Raw genomic sequence first — 16,436 nt, 5'->3', positions numbered from 1 at the left:
CCTAATGGTTACAGGCTTTAAAGATATGAGTCCCCCGAGCTCTTCGCTGTTGGATAGAGAATGTCAACAAGACATTCAGGAAGAGGGTATCCTCAAGGTGCCTGAGGCCCAGGTTCCAGTCACTCCTCAAGTCAGCTCCCCCACTTCACTTCCTTCAGTTTGTTTTCAGGACAGGGGTGAGTCGTTGGGTAACATTTACCCTTTTCCTTCATAATTTGATTGTATTTCTGTCACTTGCCATCAAAGAATCTTGGCAAGCACATTGCTCAATCCAGCAACTCAAGTATCTTCCTTGGTTCAGCCCTCCCCTTTATTTCTTGTCCAATCAAAAGCAAATTCCTGCCCAGCTGGTGTGGCTCAGTGGTTGAGTGTTGACCTATAAACCAGGAGGTTATGGTTCAAGTCCCAGTCAGGGCACATGCCTGGGTTGTGGGCTCAATTCCCCAGTTGGCGGCATGCAGGAAACCGCCTCTTAATGATTCTCTCTCATCATTTTTTTTCCCAATTAACAATAATCGCGCCTCTGATAAACCTCATTGGCTACGATGCTGCCTCTGCGCAAAGCTGTCTCACATCATTGATGTTTCTCTCTCTCTCTCCCTTTCCCTTCCTCTTTGAAATAATAAATAAATATCTATATTAAAAAAAAAAGAAAAGAAAAAGCAAATTCCTTGAATTCAACCCTCTGATGAGCTCTCAAATCTGCTCCCTTCTCTGCATCTCAACAGCTTATTGGATTTTGGGAGATTCTCTCTCTGGGTCCAGTCTTACCCTTTCCAATCTCTCACTTTAGCCAGGGAAATCTTTGTAGCACAAATTGGACCTGGTTATTCATGGCTATAAACCCTTCCGTGGCTTTCCCTTTACTCTCAAGATAAAGTCCTAGCCTTACTAGTATATTAAAAAATTTTTTTGGAAATAATTTTAGATTCACAGAAGAGTTGTAAAGATATTACAGAGAGTTCCCATCTATCCTTCCCCTAATGTTAACGTGTCACATCGCCATGGTATGTCTGTTAAAAATCAGGAAATTAGCATTAGCTCAACGCTATTAACAAAATGACAGATTCCATCAGTGTTTCCAGTATTGTCCCTTTGCTTTTCCAGGCTCTGATCCAGGGTACCAGGTTGCACTAGAAGTGCTAGCTTTCCAATGGGGCATTGAATGCCTTTTGCGATCTGGCCTCTGTTTACCTCCCAGCCCATCTCTAGCCCCTCGCCACACCCCTTTCTGCTCTGCTCACCCTGCATTACCAGAGGTTCCTCAAAGGGGTCAGGCCTTTTCTTATTCCTCTCTGTCTGAGGAGCCCCTCTTCCCTTCCTTGACCCAACTAACACTTTTTCACCCTTTAAGACTCTGTTCAGCCGAAGCCGGTTTGGCTCAGTGGATAGAGCGTCGGCCTGCGGACTGAAAGGTCCCAGGTTCGATTCCGGTCAAGGGCATGTACCTGGGTTGTGGGCACATCCCCGGTGGGAGATGTGCAGGAGGCAGCTGATCGATGTTTCTCTCTCATCGATGTTTCTAACTCTCTATCTCTCTCCCTTCCTCTCTGTAAAAAATCAATAAAATATATTAAAAAAAAAAAGACTCTGTTCAGTTAGCTCTCCTTCTTGGAAGCCATCTTGACCAAACCCAGCGGACCCCTGGGCTTCTCTAGCCATCCCCCTTGCTCTCTCCATCCTGCATCTTTATCTGGGATTTTGATAATCTGTTTCCTGTCCTCTCTATTGAGCTGGAGCTCCCCGGGGCCAGCACCCTGTTTAATTTACCTCTGTGGGAACTTGGTGAATGTTTGCAAAATGGATGAAGTTAGGAAAAAGTCAATACCTACACAAGTGTCGGCAATAGCTCAGAGGGAGAAATCGGCAGCCAGGGGGAAGCTTCTTGACTTGAATCTTGGAGGATGGAGTAATGAACTAACATTTATTGAGCATAGACTATGCGCCAGGCACTATTCTAAGCACTTTGCACACACTAATTGAATTCTCACGAAAACTCCAAGAGGTAGGTACTATTATTCTCTCCATTTTACCGATAAAGGAATAGAGGTGAAGCAACTTGCCAGGTGCTCAATTATTAGGGGTACAGCTGGGAAATATCCTGAACTGCTTCTGCTTTGCTGGACTTGGGTGTGTCTCCTACGGAAGGGGTAGGAGGTATTCCAGACCAGGGCAACTGGTAAACCTAAAATATCTTTGAAGGTAAGCATGGGAAACACAGTTTCTTGAAGAGTTCCTGGGGAGGATGTGTTGTTGGTTACCCCCGAGGGTGACAGGTGGGGGGACAGCTGTTGGCAGATGTGGATTTGGAGAACTGCATGCAGGTGTTAGAGCCATGGACACTCTCTGGAGTGTAAGTTGGCCAGAGGCTAATGAAAAGCTCTGAGAGCTGGGAGAAAGCCAAGCAACCCAAGAAGAGAATGTCTCAAGGAAGGAAGAACATAGAGGCCCAGAGAAAGCAGAGCCCCCTGGCCAGGGTGGGCATGGAGTCAGGAAGAGCCTGCTAGAGTGAGATCGTCATACCAAATTCCCACGAGATGGGTGATGTGGTCCAGGTAGGCACTTGTAAGTATCCCCGAGTTGATCATCTATCGCCTGAATTTTCCTCCGGGTTGCATGGCTTTGTACCCTAAATGGAAGGGCAACTCCTCATGTTAGTGATAACTACTACTTGTGCAGTGTTTGTGAGAAGGCCTTTCATAGCCTATTGTTTCTGATTCATCCTTCCAGTGCCCAGACAAGGCAGGCAGGCACTGTTTCCACGTCCTGTTTACAGATTAGGGATGGAGACTTAGGATAGTGACTTGCCTGAGGTCACATGGCTAGAAAGGGACACAATAAACATGGAATGAAGTTCCTTGTCTGTAACCTCCGAGAAAGGGCAGTTAGTGCGTAAAGCTGGAGTACCTGGCACACAGTGGAGATTCAGTAAAGAGCTGTTGAGAGGATGGATGCAAGTGGTATCAGAAAGGTGTAGGAGAGAAAGGCCCCCATCATATAACAACCTAGCATACCGAACACGCAGCTTGTGTCTGGAATGATGCACATAAGACACCATTCAGGCAACCCTCACAACTTAGCTGATTAGATTGTCGCTCTCCCCTTTCACAGGGGTGGGAAGGAGACTGAAGGAATTGGGCAACTTGGCGAGGAATCCCACAGCCCATGAGTGTGCAGACAGGACTGGAGCCAGGTCTGACATGGAGCATTTGCACCTACCATAAGTCATTAGATGGTTACCTACCCATACAAACACACAGATACACACGAGAACACATACATAGACATACTCATGCACACATGCCCATAAAGACACAGATATGTACTCAGACAGGCATACAGATATACACAGGGGCACAAATAGACACAGGCACACACATTCAGATACTCGCAGATCTAGAGACACACACAAAGACACACAGATATGCACACAGACACACACCTACACACACAGACATACACCCATGAGTTGTGGTCTTTGGCGAAGATTCACTGATGCCTTGGCTAGTGTCTCCACATGAGGAGATGCCAGGGAATGACTGGGTGTTCCTTGGTTGGTTCCAATCCAATTCCTTCAAAGAATACAAACAACCAAGCTTTCTAGAGAGGACCGTCTCCCTCTTGTGAGAGGATGACAAAGGCATACAGTCGTGTCACCATGACCACAGTCCTGATATGGAATGTTTTCATCACCCTCGCGCCCAGGTAACCCCTGATCTGTTTTCTGTGACTGCAGTTCTGCTCTTTGTAGGATTTCACACAGATGGCATCCCATGGTACATGTCTTTTGTGCCTGGCTTCTTCCGCTCAGCACAGTTATTTCGGGACCCATCTGTGTTATTGCTCGTGTCAGTAGTTCATTCCTTTGCATTGCCAAAGAGTATTCCATTCCACAGAGCTACCGCATTTTGTCCATTCACCAGTTGATGGACATTTGAGATGTTTCCAGAAGGGAAGTGACCTATATTCACCCCAGAGGGATTTGGTGCTGGAGAGCTGGGAGGGGCCAGTGGAGTGGAGTGGGAGTGAGTAGGAGCAGGGATTTGGAAGTTGGGTGAGCCGCAGATTCTAGCCTGGGCTTAATCAACTACTAACCTCTCTGAGCCTCCGTTCTTCCTTCTGTAGAATGGGGACAAAAACAACCCCATGGGATAGATTAGGAGGATTAAGTGCCTGGAGGCTGATAAATTCAAAGAACATTTATTTAGCACCTACTATGTGCTAGGCACTGTTCTTGGTGCAGGGGATATAGTGGAGAATTAGGTAAATAGTCTCTATGTTCTCTCATGGAGCTTACAGGCAGTCGGGGAGATGTAAATATGGAAACAAAATCAACAGTTATAAATTGTGACAAGTGCTATTTGAAGGAGCCAAATTCGCATCCACTTAGGACCAGGTTATCAGAGAGTTTGTTCAAAGAGACGATATTTAAGGTGGAACCTGAATGATGGGGAGGTGGAGGCGGTGGTGCTCTGGGGGGTGGGAACAGCACATGCAAAGGTGCAGAGTTTGCAAAGGTCTGACTGTGTTTCAGGCACAGAGATGGGGCGAGATCTGCTAAGGAGACACCAGAGAGCGGGCTGCAGGCTTGGTCGTGCTGGCCTTGCAGGAGTTTGGGTTTTACACGAAGAGCAGATTTATTTTAGACACAGCGAGTGCTAGTTGTTATTTATTCTTCCTCTCATTTTCCATCACCCAAGGGTCTCAATTCCCAGTTCAAACCTCTTTCCAAAAACTCAAAGTGGGCAGGTGCAAGGCTGGGATCTGTAGCCAGCTGAGCCTGTGCCCTTACCCCGACCTCACCAGCAGGCCTGGCAAGCTGGCTGGCACCAGCTGGTGGGGTAGGGGGAGAGGGAACACCATCTGCTGCTCCCTATTGTCCAGCAGCCCATTGTCTGGTCCACACCCTCTGCTCTGAGGACAAGGGTGACAATGGGGGAAAGTGATCTTCGGGGCTCTTGTTTCCTGGCCTGGCCCCTCGTCCCCACGATGACACCAGGAGAAGCCCCCCTGGGGCGGAGGCAGGGGCTCTGCCAGGCGGGAGGCAGCGCCGCCAGCGCCACACGGATCCCTCATCATCTCCCTGGCAACCGCAGCTGCCAAATTGTCAGCCGGAGGTTTTTTTTAGCGCCCTGGGTGGGGGTTTTCTTCTTGCATTCCCTTGAAGGGTGGGGTGCTCTTGGCCAAGGATCTGCTTATCACTTTCTGAGGACCCCTACGCCTGGCCTGGGGTCCATGGGTTCCCCGGGCCACTGGGAGCCAGTGGCCGAACAAGCCAAGCCAGACCAAGCACATGATTAAGATGCCAGCAAGACGGAGGCACCGAAATAAACTCAAATGATATTGGAGACAGAACTTGTTAACTTCTTTGTGCTCATTTTATGTTTTAGTGTTATTTTTGTTTGGACTTAACACAGTGTGGGGGAGCAGGGCACCGTATTCTTTTCATGGCTTTGAGTCTTGAGAGTCTGGACCCAGCCCGAGGGGGCCTGAGGGGAGGGGTGCAGACTCCTGGGCGGCGACCCTCTCATCTCTCTGGTGGGCAATTCAAGCCATGCAGGGTGCCTCTCAGAGCTGGCTTGTTAGCAGGTGGTGAAGTCTGCTCTCTGGCGTTCCAGAAGCCAAAAGGGGCCATACAGTGTAATAATGGCCAATGTTCACTGAGCAGTTACTATGTGCCAGTAATTGCCTTATATATGTCAACTCCTTTACTCTTCACAACAAATCCAGGAGATGAAGACTACTATTGGCATCCCCATTTTGTAGATTGGAACACTGGAGTGCACAGAAATAAAATTTATTTCCCAAAGTCACAGCTATCGACTGACCAAAGCAGGATATGAACCTGGCCAGCTGAACTCCATGCTCTTATGCTGTTATTCTCAATCTCTCTCTCTCTCTCTCTCTCTCTCTCTCTCTCTCTCTCTCTCTCTCTCTCTCTGCCCCCACCCCCCACGCCCACTACTCTGATTGCTGGTGGAACTCATGCCCAGCTCCTTTTTCAGGAGGTGAGGGCCCGCCCGCCTCCCGCGCCCCCCCGCCCCCCCCAGCCTCACACCAGGCCAGAACTCTGGGGAGATAAAACTAAAGATCCAAGGCCCCTCTACAGGCTTGTCACTGTCCAGGGGTCTGCACCCCTCCCCTCAGGCCCCCTCGGGGCTGGGTCCAGACCTCACTGACTTGGCATCGCGTGTAGGTGGGAGCTAGACTGACCGACCTGGGTTTGTGTCCCTGCTCTGATACTTACTGGCTAAGGGGCCTTGGGTAAGGCGCTTCCCCTCTCTGAGCCACATTCTCCCCCTCTGTCATTCGGGATAACAGTCATACCTCCCGCACTGGGTTGGTGTGAGCATTGAACGAGCGCCTGGAACAATGCGTGCCCCTTAGAATGCGCTCAGCAAATGCTAGGGTGATGGTTATGACTGCTTTTGCCCTGCCGTTCGGGTGACAGGGGGATTGAATAATGGGTGAAGGCACTTTGTACGTGGAGGATAATGACACAAGTGCCAGGGCTTTGTGACTCATAAATACGAAGTGTTCAGTCTGGAGAGTGGGAGGGGTGAAGGCTGAGAGATCCATCCTCCCTGGGCGCTAATTGCCAAGTGCCAGCTCAGTGCGATGGCAGTGAGGGCACCGGCAGCTAAGAGGCAAGGGCGGGCTGCCAGTCTGCACTGATCCCTGAGCCAAAGGGAAGAGTCTCGGGCCAGGCCGCCCCCCCACCCGCCCCCGCCCCCCAGCACGTTCCTGTCCCTCTCTGGGCCTCAGGCTCCCCATCTATGGAATGGGTGATTGGAGACGAGCTGATTTCTAAGCCCCCTGCCCCAGCTCTGATTTTCTATGACTCTAATAGAATAAAAGGATATGTAAAAATGCAAGTGGAAAAGAGACACATGATGTGGTTGGTGGGTTGCAAAAATGTACCCAGTTCTTCCCTTTTCTCTGTAATCGCGTCATTTACAAAATGACTTTGCAGCTTCTTCCTTCACTAGGCGGAGCCTGTTTCTCCAGCCCATGAGCCCGGCTGTCCTGGTGATTTGCTTTGACTGATGCAAAGTGAAGGAGTTGGCCACGTGCGGTTCCAAGTTTAGGCCTCAAGAGGGCTGCAGCTCCCTCTCTCTCTTTCTCTTTCTCCTCTCCTCCTTTCCTCCCTCCCTTCCTCTCTCTCACATTCCCTCCATCACTGTGACCCTTAAGAGACATGTGGCCTAGTCACTTCCGTCATCCCCACTGACAGCCAGCTAAGTGTCAAACAGGTGGGAGTGAGGCTGTCCTAGACTTGTCACCCCTCAGCCCACCTGCCAGGTGTCAGCAGACACAGAACAAGATAAATGGGGAGCCTGGTCCAGAGCCTGCAGGCTGGTGAGAGAAAATAAATGGGTATTATGGCATGTCATTGAGGTTTTGTGGTTGTTACGCAGCGTTGCTGAGTCAGTAGATAACTGATACACGTGGCCCGTGGACAAGAGTGTGGCTGTGATCCTCTGTATGACCTCTGCGGGGTCTGTTTCGGTCCCCGGGGGCCAGGCAGGGTGGGGTTAGTGGAATGGCGAAGGCTTACCTTCTGGATAAAACCTGCCTTGCTTCAGACCCAGCTTTTCTGCTTTCTAGCTGTGTGACTTCCGGCAAGTTACTTAACAGAGAGAATCGTGGATGCCGCCTCTGAGACTGTTACGTAGATGAAGTGAGTTAATCCACGGGAAGCACTTAGGAACACCATGCCCAGGTATGGTCTGAGGTCAGGTAAGTCGGAGCTGGAATCCTGGTTCTGCCATTTACGGGGGGTGTGACCTTGGCTCCCTTCTAGGCTGCCATGTGCTGATCTGTAAATGGTAAATTCTATTCGCATCTTCTTCATAAAGGGGCTTCTGTGTGTAAAGAGCTGGACCCAGGGCCTGACCCAGAGGGTGCTTGGGAGATCTGTTTGGGGAGGGGCCTTCCTGGCAGATCTTCCCTTTCCTTTTGCCCCCCTCCACCCGCCAGCTGCTTCTGGTGACGTGGAATCAATCTCAGGACTGGGTGTCCCTTGGAGACCAGTTCCAGTTCAGCCTCAATGGGTTAAAAAGGTGGGGAACCGAAGGCCCAGAGCGGGACCTGCCCGAGGCCACGCACAGGCAGCGGCTGGAACCTGCACACCCTGGCTCCAGCCTGGCGCTCCTTCCATGCTGGTGGGATGCTCGTGGTTCTGGGCTTGGCGGCTCAAGCTCGACCCCGCACCCTGCAGCACACGACCCTCCCGGTGGCGAAGCTCTCATTGATTTCCCATGAGCCCACCCAGTGCTGCTCCTGGAGGGCCAACCACCTTGTCAGGTCAGGGGTTTAGGTGGCTCATGACCCATGTGACACAGGCCTCAGTGAGAACATAGAGCAGTGGTTCTCAACCTTCCTAATGCCGCGACCCTTTAATACAGTTCCTCATGTTGTGGTGACCCCCAACCATAAAATTATTTTCGTTGCTACTTCATAACTGTAATTTTGCTACTGTTATGAATCATCATATAAATATCTGATATGCAGGATGTATTTTCATTGTTACAAATTGAACATAATTAAAGCATAGTGATTAATCACAAAAACAGTATGTAATTATATATGTGTTTTCCGATGGTCTTAGCGACCCCCATGAAAGGGTCATTAGACCCCAAAGGGGACCCATGTGACACAGGCCTCAGTGAGAACATAGAGGGCAAGATTCGTTCCCTGTGTATCCATGGGGAAACCGAAGCCCAGGAGGGGCCGGGCTCTGCCCAGTATGTCCACTTAGGCAGAGGCAGAGCCAGGCCTAGAACCCAGGCCCCCAACCCTCAACTTGGGCCTTTCTCTCAGCTCCTTCCCCCACCACCTGGACTCCTGTGGGTGTAACAAAGAGAAGACAGGAGTCAGGCAGGGTAGAGCCTGCCCCATGCCAGGCCTCAGCCTGGCTCAGGGAGCCTCCTGGGGCTGTCCTCAACCCATCTCTGTCCCTGGTGATTCCAGGGCTGCTGGCCTGGCTCTGGCCCAGACACTGTCTCCCGGGCCTCTCTGGAATGGATCCCTGACCTCACTGTCTGTAGCAGGGGCAGCACAGACACTGAGTAAGGAGTTCCCCAGGCCCCAGCCTGCCTCTGCGGATGACCCTCCATGTCTTAGCTTGTCTCCAGGGAGGAGGCAAGGGGTTCCTGCTCTTTGTGTCCCTTCCACAGGCTGGCCCTACGGGGCCAAGGGTACTGTGTGTGTGTACGCGCATGTGTTAATCACATGCATGCCATGTTCATTCTGTGTGCTCACTGGAAGTAGGTGTGTGGGTGTGTTCATATAAGTTCTTGCTGGACCTTCTTCTGCCCAAGGTGTGGGTCTCCTACGCATGAGTTGTGTGCACACAAGTTGTACACAGTGTGTGTGCAGGCACAGGAGGATAAGGGAGTCTTTGGAGCAGGTGCACGATGTGCTCACACCCTGAGCACCTACTGTATACACTGCATGTGAACTCTGTGTTCACATTGCACATGTGCACATTGCATGTGTGCATGTTGTATGCGTGCACATTATATGTGTGCATGTTGCATTCACACCACTTACCATACACGTTGTGAGTGCACATGGTGGTCAGCCCTCAGAGAATCAGGGTTGGCTCTGGGAATGGAGGGGGAAGGGCTGCCAGGCTCAGCGCTGCGTGCATGTCCTGCCCAGTCCTGCTAGCTCACCTCAGATCCTGCTTCTGGGGTGCCTGCTCCCCCAGCTCAGGCAGCCCCAGGGACTGGGATGCCTATAGGGTGCGGGAGGCAGATGGATCGCTTCGGGGTGAGTCCTGAACCGGACACTGGTGCCAATGAGAGACCTCGGCACCTGCATCGCTTCTGGCTGCTTTTGGTCACTCTGCCCTTTGATCTTTGGCCCCCAGATCTTTTGCCTCTGGGACTCCTACTGTCTTTGAGGGCCCTATACATAAGGGGTCCTTGAACCTCCAAGCAGGGGGGTGTGGCCTCCCGGAAGGAAGCCCCTTGGTTGCCCCTGACCTTACAGCTGGCTTTGATCCAGCCAGAGGAGCTGGGCGGCCTGGAGCCCAGGTCTGCTGGCATTCAGGTCCTGGGTCCTATCCTACCCCACCGTCCAGGGCACCTCCAGGGACTTCTGCAGCCACCTGATGAGGTTGGGGGAGGGAATAATAACATCTGCAACTTGCATCTATCCATCCGGGTGCCCTCGTGTAATCTAGGCATAAGACACAGCGCAGTCTCCTCACCCCCCTTCCAGGGCTGCTATGGCAACGCAGAAGTTGGCTTGCCATCTGCTGTCTATAGGGACCTCAGTCAGGCCTTTGCCATGCTAGGAATTAGTGAGAGGAGGCACCCGACCTGTTCTGGGGCAGCCATTGGCCACATCTGGCAGCTCTTAGCCCAGGAGTCTCTCGGAGATGATGTGGCATGGAGTCCCTCCGGCTGCCGGAGAAGAATGGACATTGAGAGAGCCCATGGTTCTCTCTGGGGCTAACCTCTGCTAGTAACATCCTCTCTCGGGGGTTGGGGGGGGTAGGGGGGGGGTCAGACACTTATTCACACTAGAGTGTAAATGACTAACTTCTTCTGGAAGGGCAGTGGGTTTGGGAGGGTGTTGAAACTTGAACTTAAATGGAAATTAAGAGCTTTAGGTATGGGAGGGAAGTGTAGGGCTGTTAAACAATGTAAAATTCAGTTGTTAAGGTAGTCTGGAGGTGCAGGTGGGGGCCTTCAAATCTAACTTGGCCTTGGGTGTTGATGGCAGAGGGGGAGGGTCTAAGCCTCCTCTGGCCTCCATCTCTGAGGCCTTTGCTGCTGTTGGGAGCTGAGTTGTTCCTACCGGGCTCAGAGCTTCTCCTACCCCCACTTCTGGCTCCAGTACATTTGTTTTCTTTGGAAAAATGTTCTCTCTTGGATGCTCTGTGCTTAGAGTGAAAAGAGCAGTAGGGAGGAGGAGAGAGTAAGGATTCCAGTAGAAGAGTGAAGTGGGGGGGAGGGTGGGGTGGCATGGAGGAGGACTGGGAGAAGAGGAGAGAGAGGGAGAAAGGGAAGGAAGGTCTGAAGGAAAATGTAAATGAGACCAGTTGCAGGGTCTGTTTGAATTGCTGATCTGTCACCAGAGGGTGCGTGAGTGACTTTGTCTCCCGTGTCTCAGCTTCCTGATCTGTAAAATGGGTGCAATAACTCCCTGGGGTGGTTGTGAGGACTGGGGAAGGTGTATGCGGGGTCCTGGCATGGTGAGAACACAGGAAGATGCATGTGGGGGCTTGGCATGGTGAGAACTCAGGGAAATGCATGTGGAGGCCTGGCATGGTGAGAACACAGGAATATGCATGTAGAGGCCTGGCATGGTGAGAGCTCAGGGAGTTGCATGTGGAGGCCTGGCATGGTGAGAACACAGGGAGATGCATGTGGAGGCCTGGCATGGTGAGAGCTCAGGGAGATGCATGTGGAGGCCTGGCATGGTGAGAGCTCAGGGAGATGCATGTGGAGGCCTGGCATGGTGAGAGCTCAGGGAGATGCATGTGGAGGCCTGGCATGGTGAGAACACAGGAAGATGCATGTGGAGGCCTGGCATGGTGAGAACACAGGAATATGCATGTGGAGGCCTGGCATGGTGAGAACACAGGAATATGCATGTAGAGGCCTGGCATGGTGAGAGCTCAGGTGGATGCATGTGGAGGCCTGGCATGGTGAGAACACAGGGAGATGCATGTAGAGGCCTGGCATGGTGAGAACACAGGAATATGCATGTAGAGGCCTGGCATGGTGAGAACACAGGAATATGCATGTGGAGGCCTGGCATGGTGAGAACACAGGGAGATGCATGTAGAGGCCTGGCATGGTGAGAACACAGGAATATGCATGTAGAGGCCTGGCATGGTGAGAACACAGGAATATGCATGTGGAGGCCTGGCATGGTGAGAACACAGGAATATGCATGTAGAGGCCTGGCATGGTGAGAGCTCAGGGAGATGCATGTGGAGGCCTGGCATGGTGAGAGCTCAGGGAGATGCATGTGGAGGCCTGGCATGGTGAGAACACAGGAAGATGCATGTGGAGGCCTGGCATGGTGAGAACACAGGAATATGCATGTAGAGGCCTGGCATGGTGAGAGCTCAGGTGGATGCATGTGGAGGCCTGGCATGGTGAGAACACAGGGAGATGCATGTAGAGGCCTGGCATGGTGAGAACACAGGAATATGCATGTAGAGGCCTGGCATGGTGAGAGCTCAGGGAGATGCATGTGGAGGCCTGGCATGGTGAGAGCTCAGGAAGATGCATGTGGAGGCCTGGCATGGTGAGAACACGGGAAGATGCATGTGGAGGCCTGGCATGGTGAGAACACGGGAAGATGCATGTGGAGGCCTGGCATGGTGAGAGCTCAGGGAGATGCATGTGGAGGCCTGGCATGGTGAGAACACAGGGAATGGCACCACTCTTGCCCTCTGCCATGGGTTCTGTGTCAGAGAGAGAGGTTTCTAGACCCGCCCCCAAGTCCTCCTCACTGGCTGACTTGGGCCGCACAGTCTGCCTGAGCGAGGAACCACCTCCCGCAGGCCCTGGGCAGGTCCCACAGGCCTTCTGCTCACCAGGCGGCAGGTCCACAGGCTGGGAGTAACCCACATAAATTGAGGTCAGTGTACTGTGTGGAGCCGGGATGCCAGAGTTCTCCACCTCAGGGGCCCCGGGCCCAATCCCAGGCCCAGGAACTGGGACGAACCAGGAGGTAAACAGGGGAGTCATTCTCAAGGGTGGAGCCCACCTCCTCCCCATGTCTAGCACCCCAGCATCGAGCCCGGCAAGCCCCGATAGCACCCAGCTTGGCTTAGCAGGGAAGGGAAAGGGTACAGACAGGAGGAGGAAAAGGCTGGGGGTGTGTGTGAGGGACAGGGCAGGATATCAAACCCTCTCCACCAACGAGCTCCTTTCTGTGAATTTCTAGCATCTGCAAATTTATTTCTGCCAGCAATTTACCTTTTCTGCAAGCAAGAGAAATCTGTTCTTGTTTATGAGTCACTGCTTTTCGGAAAGATTAGAAAAAGAAGCATCTGCAGTTGGGACTATGACAGGGGCTGAAGTTCAGTGGCAGGGCCAGCGAAAATGATCCTGCAGAGACCCTACTGTGGTCTCACTCCCATTCAACCAGAGGCGGTTATTTCGTTGGCTGGGAGTACATGGCTTTATTAAGGTGCACACGGTATCCTTCTTGGTAAAGCAAACATTTTATAAGTAAATAAACTTGGAAGCTTAGAAGTGAAAGCTCTGGCCCTGGCCGGGTGGCTCAGTCGGTTGGAGTGTCGCCAAAGGTGGCAGATTCGAGTCCCAGTCAGGGCACAAACCCAGGCTGCGGGTTCGAGCCCCAGTGGGGATGCATACGGAGGCGGCTGATGGATGTTTCTCTCTCACATCAATGTTTTTCTCTCTCCCTCTCCTTTCCTCTCTCTCTTAAATCAATAAAAACGAGCGAAAGCTCTACTTGACATGATGTAATAAACAGGAAAATGTGCTGTCGGTAGAAAATGTCAAGCCAAGTTAGAACGGTCTGGGGAGAGCTTAGCCTTAGATCCACAGTTGAGGGCTGGAGAAGGGTGGCTGGATCCTGCCTCTGGGAAGTGAGGCTGGGCCACGGTCCTGTCCTCTGTGAGGAAAAACTCCCACCAGGAGACTCCCTGGGGCCCTGCTAGGGGCTCCCCTCCTCCCCCTGGGTGCCTCCCCTGGGAGCTTGTTAGACATGTAGACTCACAGGCCCTGCCAGAGCTGCCGACTCAGAACGGTCCCCAGGTCTGAGCACATCTCAGTTCTAGAAGCTCTGTCTGAACCGGCCTCCCAGGGTTGCTGCGAGGGTTAAACGGGATGAAGTTACAGACAGCACTGAAGGCAGCATCTGGTTCACTATTATTATTATTGGTGTGGAGGTGTGTTTAGCGGTTTGCTTATTCATATGCTTAATATGTGTAAATAAACGAGTGCAGGGAGGACCAGCTACAGAATTCCCAGGATCCAGTGCAAAATGAAAAGCTTAGTTGGCAGACAGAGCCTCAAAGCAAGCGCTGGCCCTCAGCCTGGGGCCTGTGTGACCTCTAAGCTTGGGACCTGTGTGACCTCTTAGCCTGGGGCCTATGTGACCTCTTAGCCTGGGGCCTGTGTGACCTTAAGCCTGGGGCCTGTGTGACCTTAAGCCTGAGGCCTGTGTGACCTCTAAGCTTGGGGCCTGTGTGACCTTAAGCCTGGGGCCTGTGTGACCTCTAAGCTTGGGGCCTGCGTGACCTTAAGCCTGGGGCCTGTGTGCCCACCCAGGTCCCAGGAGGAAGCAGCTCTGAGCGCAGGCATGTGGGTGTGGACGTGCACGCGTGTTTTCGAGGCCCTGCTGATTCGAGGGTTTCCTTTCCATGGTCCATCCTTTTGGTTTCACAGATGAGGAAAGCCTGGGTGAAGGGTGTCAGAGCTGGGGTTGAACTCCGCCCCCCCACTTCTTCCTCTTCTGCACCCACAGGGCCCCGCCCCGGGTAAGTGTGTCTGAGCCTGGGCGTCAGTAACTTCGGGGACTCGCGGAGGACTCGCAGCTGAGAAATGTTCTCTCACGTTTGCACATTGCAAAGAGACCGTGGGGTACGTCCCCCCGGGAATCGTGGGCATCCATTCCCAGGGAGCTCTCGCTGCTGGAGAAGGGGTGTGAAATTTAATTTGCACTAATTATCCCGAAGTGAGAGGCGCGGGAAATGAGCTGGCGCTGCACAGTGCACATTCGGCCTCTTCCGGTGGCGCCAGGTCCCCAGGTTGCAGTTTATTTATGTGCAAGGGGGGCGCGGGTGCTCTTACCATGGCAACCACAGCTGCTGGGATTTTGGGGTGGCTGGGCCGGGAAGTAGGATGGGAGAGGGGAGGGAGTGAATGGGGGCCGGGCAGACCCAGGGCTCATGGGTCCCTGTGATGTTGGGGGGCCACGTGCGGAGCCCCACTCTCTCTGTGGGGGAACGGCAGAGGGAAGGAGAGGAAGGCTAGGTGAGGCCTTTGGCGGGAGAGGTCAGCAGGAGAGGAATGGGCTGTCCCAGTCCCGAGGGAGAGATGGGTTTCCTTCCTTCAGCTTGTGCAGGGGTGTCCCTCTGAGGTCCCCAGGATGTAGGCTGAGCTGGAGGACAGAAACCCAGAGGCAGCTGGCAGAGGAGGGGGTAAAGGAGGGACTCTGGAGCCTGTCTCTTCCTGCTCCTGCCCAACCCCTTCCTCAGCTCTAACTTTCTCTCCCCAACTCTTTCCTGCTCATTCTCCCCTCTCCCTCCCTTACTTCCCCCTTTCCCCTTACCAGTGGTTCTCAACCTGTGGGTCGAGACCCCTTTGGGGGTCGAACGACCTTTTCACAGGGGTCGCCTAAGATCATCAGAAAACACATATATAATTACATACTGTTTTTGTGATTAATCACTATGCTTTAATTATGTTCAATGTGTAACAATGAAAATACATCCTGCATATCAGATATTTACATGACGATTCATAACAGTAGCAAAATTACAGTGATGAAGTAGCAACGAAAATAATTTTATGGTTGGGGGTCACCACAATATGAGGAACTGTATTAAAGGGTCTCGGCATTAGGAAGGTTGAGAACCACTGCCTTAGACGCTCTTTCCTGCCACCACTAGAGGGCGCCGAGGTGCTATGGCCATCTATGATTTATCAGCCTGCGACCCGTTAGGGAGCCTTGAAGGGTGGAAGCCCACAGCACTGGTAGAGGATGTAACAATGACCTCCCCTAACAACCTCAGGGAGTTTTAGGTGTGTGTGGGGGGAACTCTCTTGGACCTGGAAGGAAGGAACTGAGTTTCCCTGGGGTCCCTCTCACCTCCTCGAGCAGGTCACATCACCTCTCCAAGCTACAGTTTCCTCGTCTGTAAAATGGGGCAACCAACCCTGTGTTACTAGTGAGGATTGGATAGACTCACACAGGAACTCACACATAGTAGACACTCCAATGGGAGTTTTCTCTGCCTTAGTAGGTCAGACAGTCAAGAAACGTTCGGTGCTAGGGGCTCTGCTCGGCACTGAAAGACAAACGGAAACCAGGTAGCCACAGGGCTTTTCCTCACGAAGCTTTCAACCTGTCAAGGATGAAGTGATTAGATATAATTGAAGCTATTTTTAAATGGTAAATGCTTAGGTCATTATAAATGTGTGTAATGTGTCACAAAAGAAAAGTTCTGGGTGCTGCGGAATGCAGGTCGGAGGGCCCTGTGGGCTCTGGCCTCGGCTGAGCTCTAAAGGACGCGTAGGTCCGGCCCAGGGGGAGGACTGGGAAAGGGCCCTCCAGGCCGAAGGGCAGCACATGCAAAGGCTGGGAGGGAGGAGGAGCGAGATCCCAGGCACTGCAGGCGGCCCCGCGTGGCGGAGGCTTGGGTGAGAAGGAATGAGGTGGGAGAGGGGCTGGAGAGCAGGCGGGGCGGCTGCCTGGGTGGTAGGGGTGCA

The 16,436-nt window shown here is 52.5% G+C and overlaps 1 pseudogene; it reads right to left on the bottom strand.

Annotated features, from left to right (window-relative positions):
• Positions 1-457: 457 nt before the first annotated feature.
• On the bottom strand, positions 458-566 carry LOC111827083 (annotated as a pseudogene).
• Positions 567-16,436: the final 15,870 nt, after the last annotated feature.

Source organism: Myotis lucifugus, unplaced genomic scaffold (genome assembly GCF_000147115.1).
Source record: "Myotis lucifugus unplaced genomic scaffold, Myoluc2.0 scaffold_128, whole genome shotgun sequence".
In the NCBI taxonomy this organism is placed as follows: domain Eukaryota; kingdom Metazoa; phylum Chordata; class Mammalia; order Chiroptera; family Vespertilionidae; genus Myotis; species Myotis lucifugus.
Note: the sequence above shows the minus strand (reverse complement) of the source record. Positions and strands in the feature narration are given on the sequence as shown.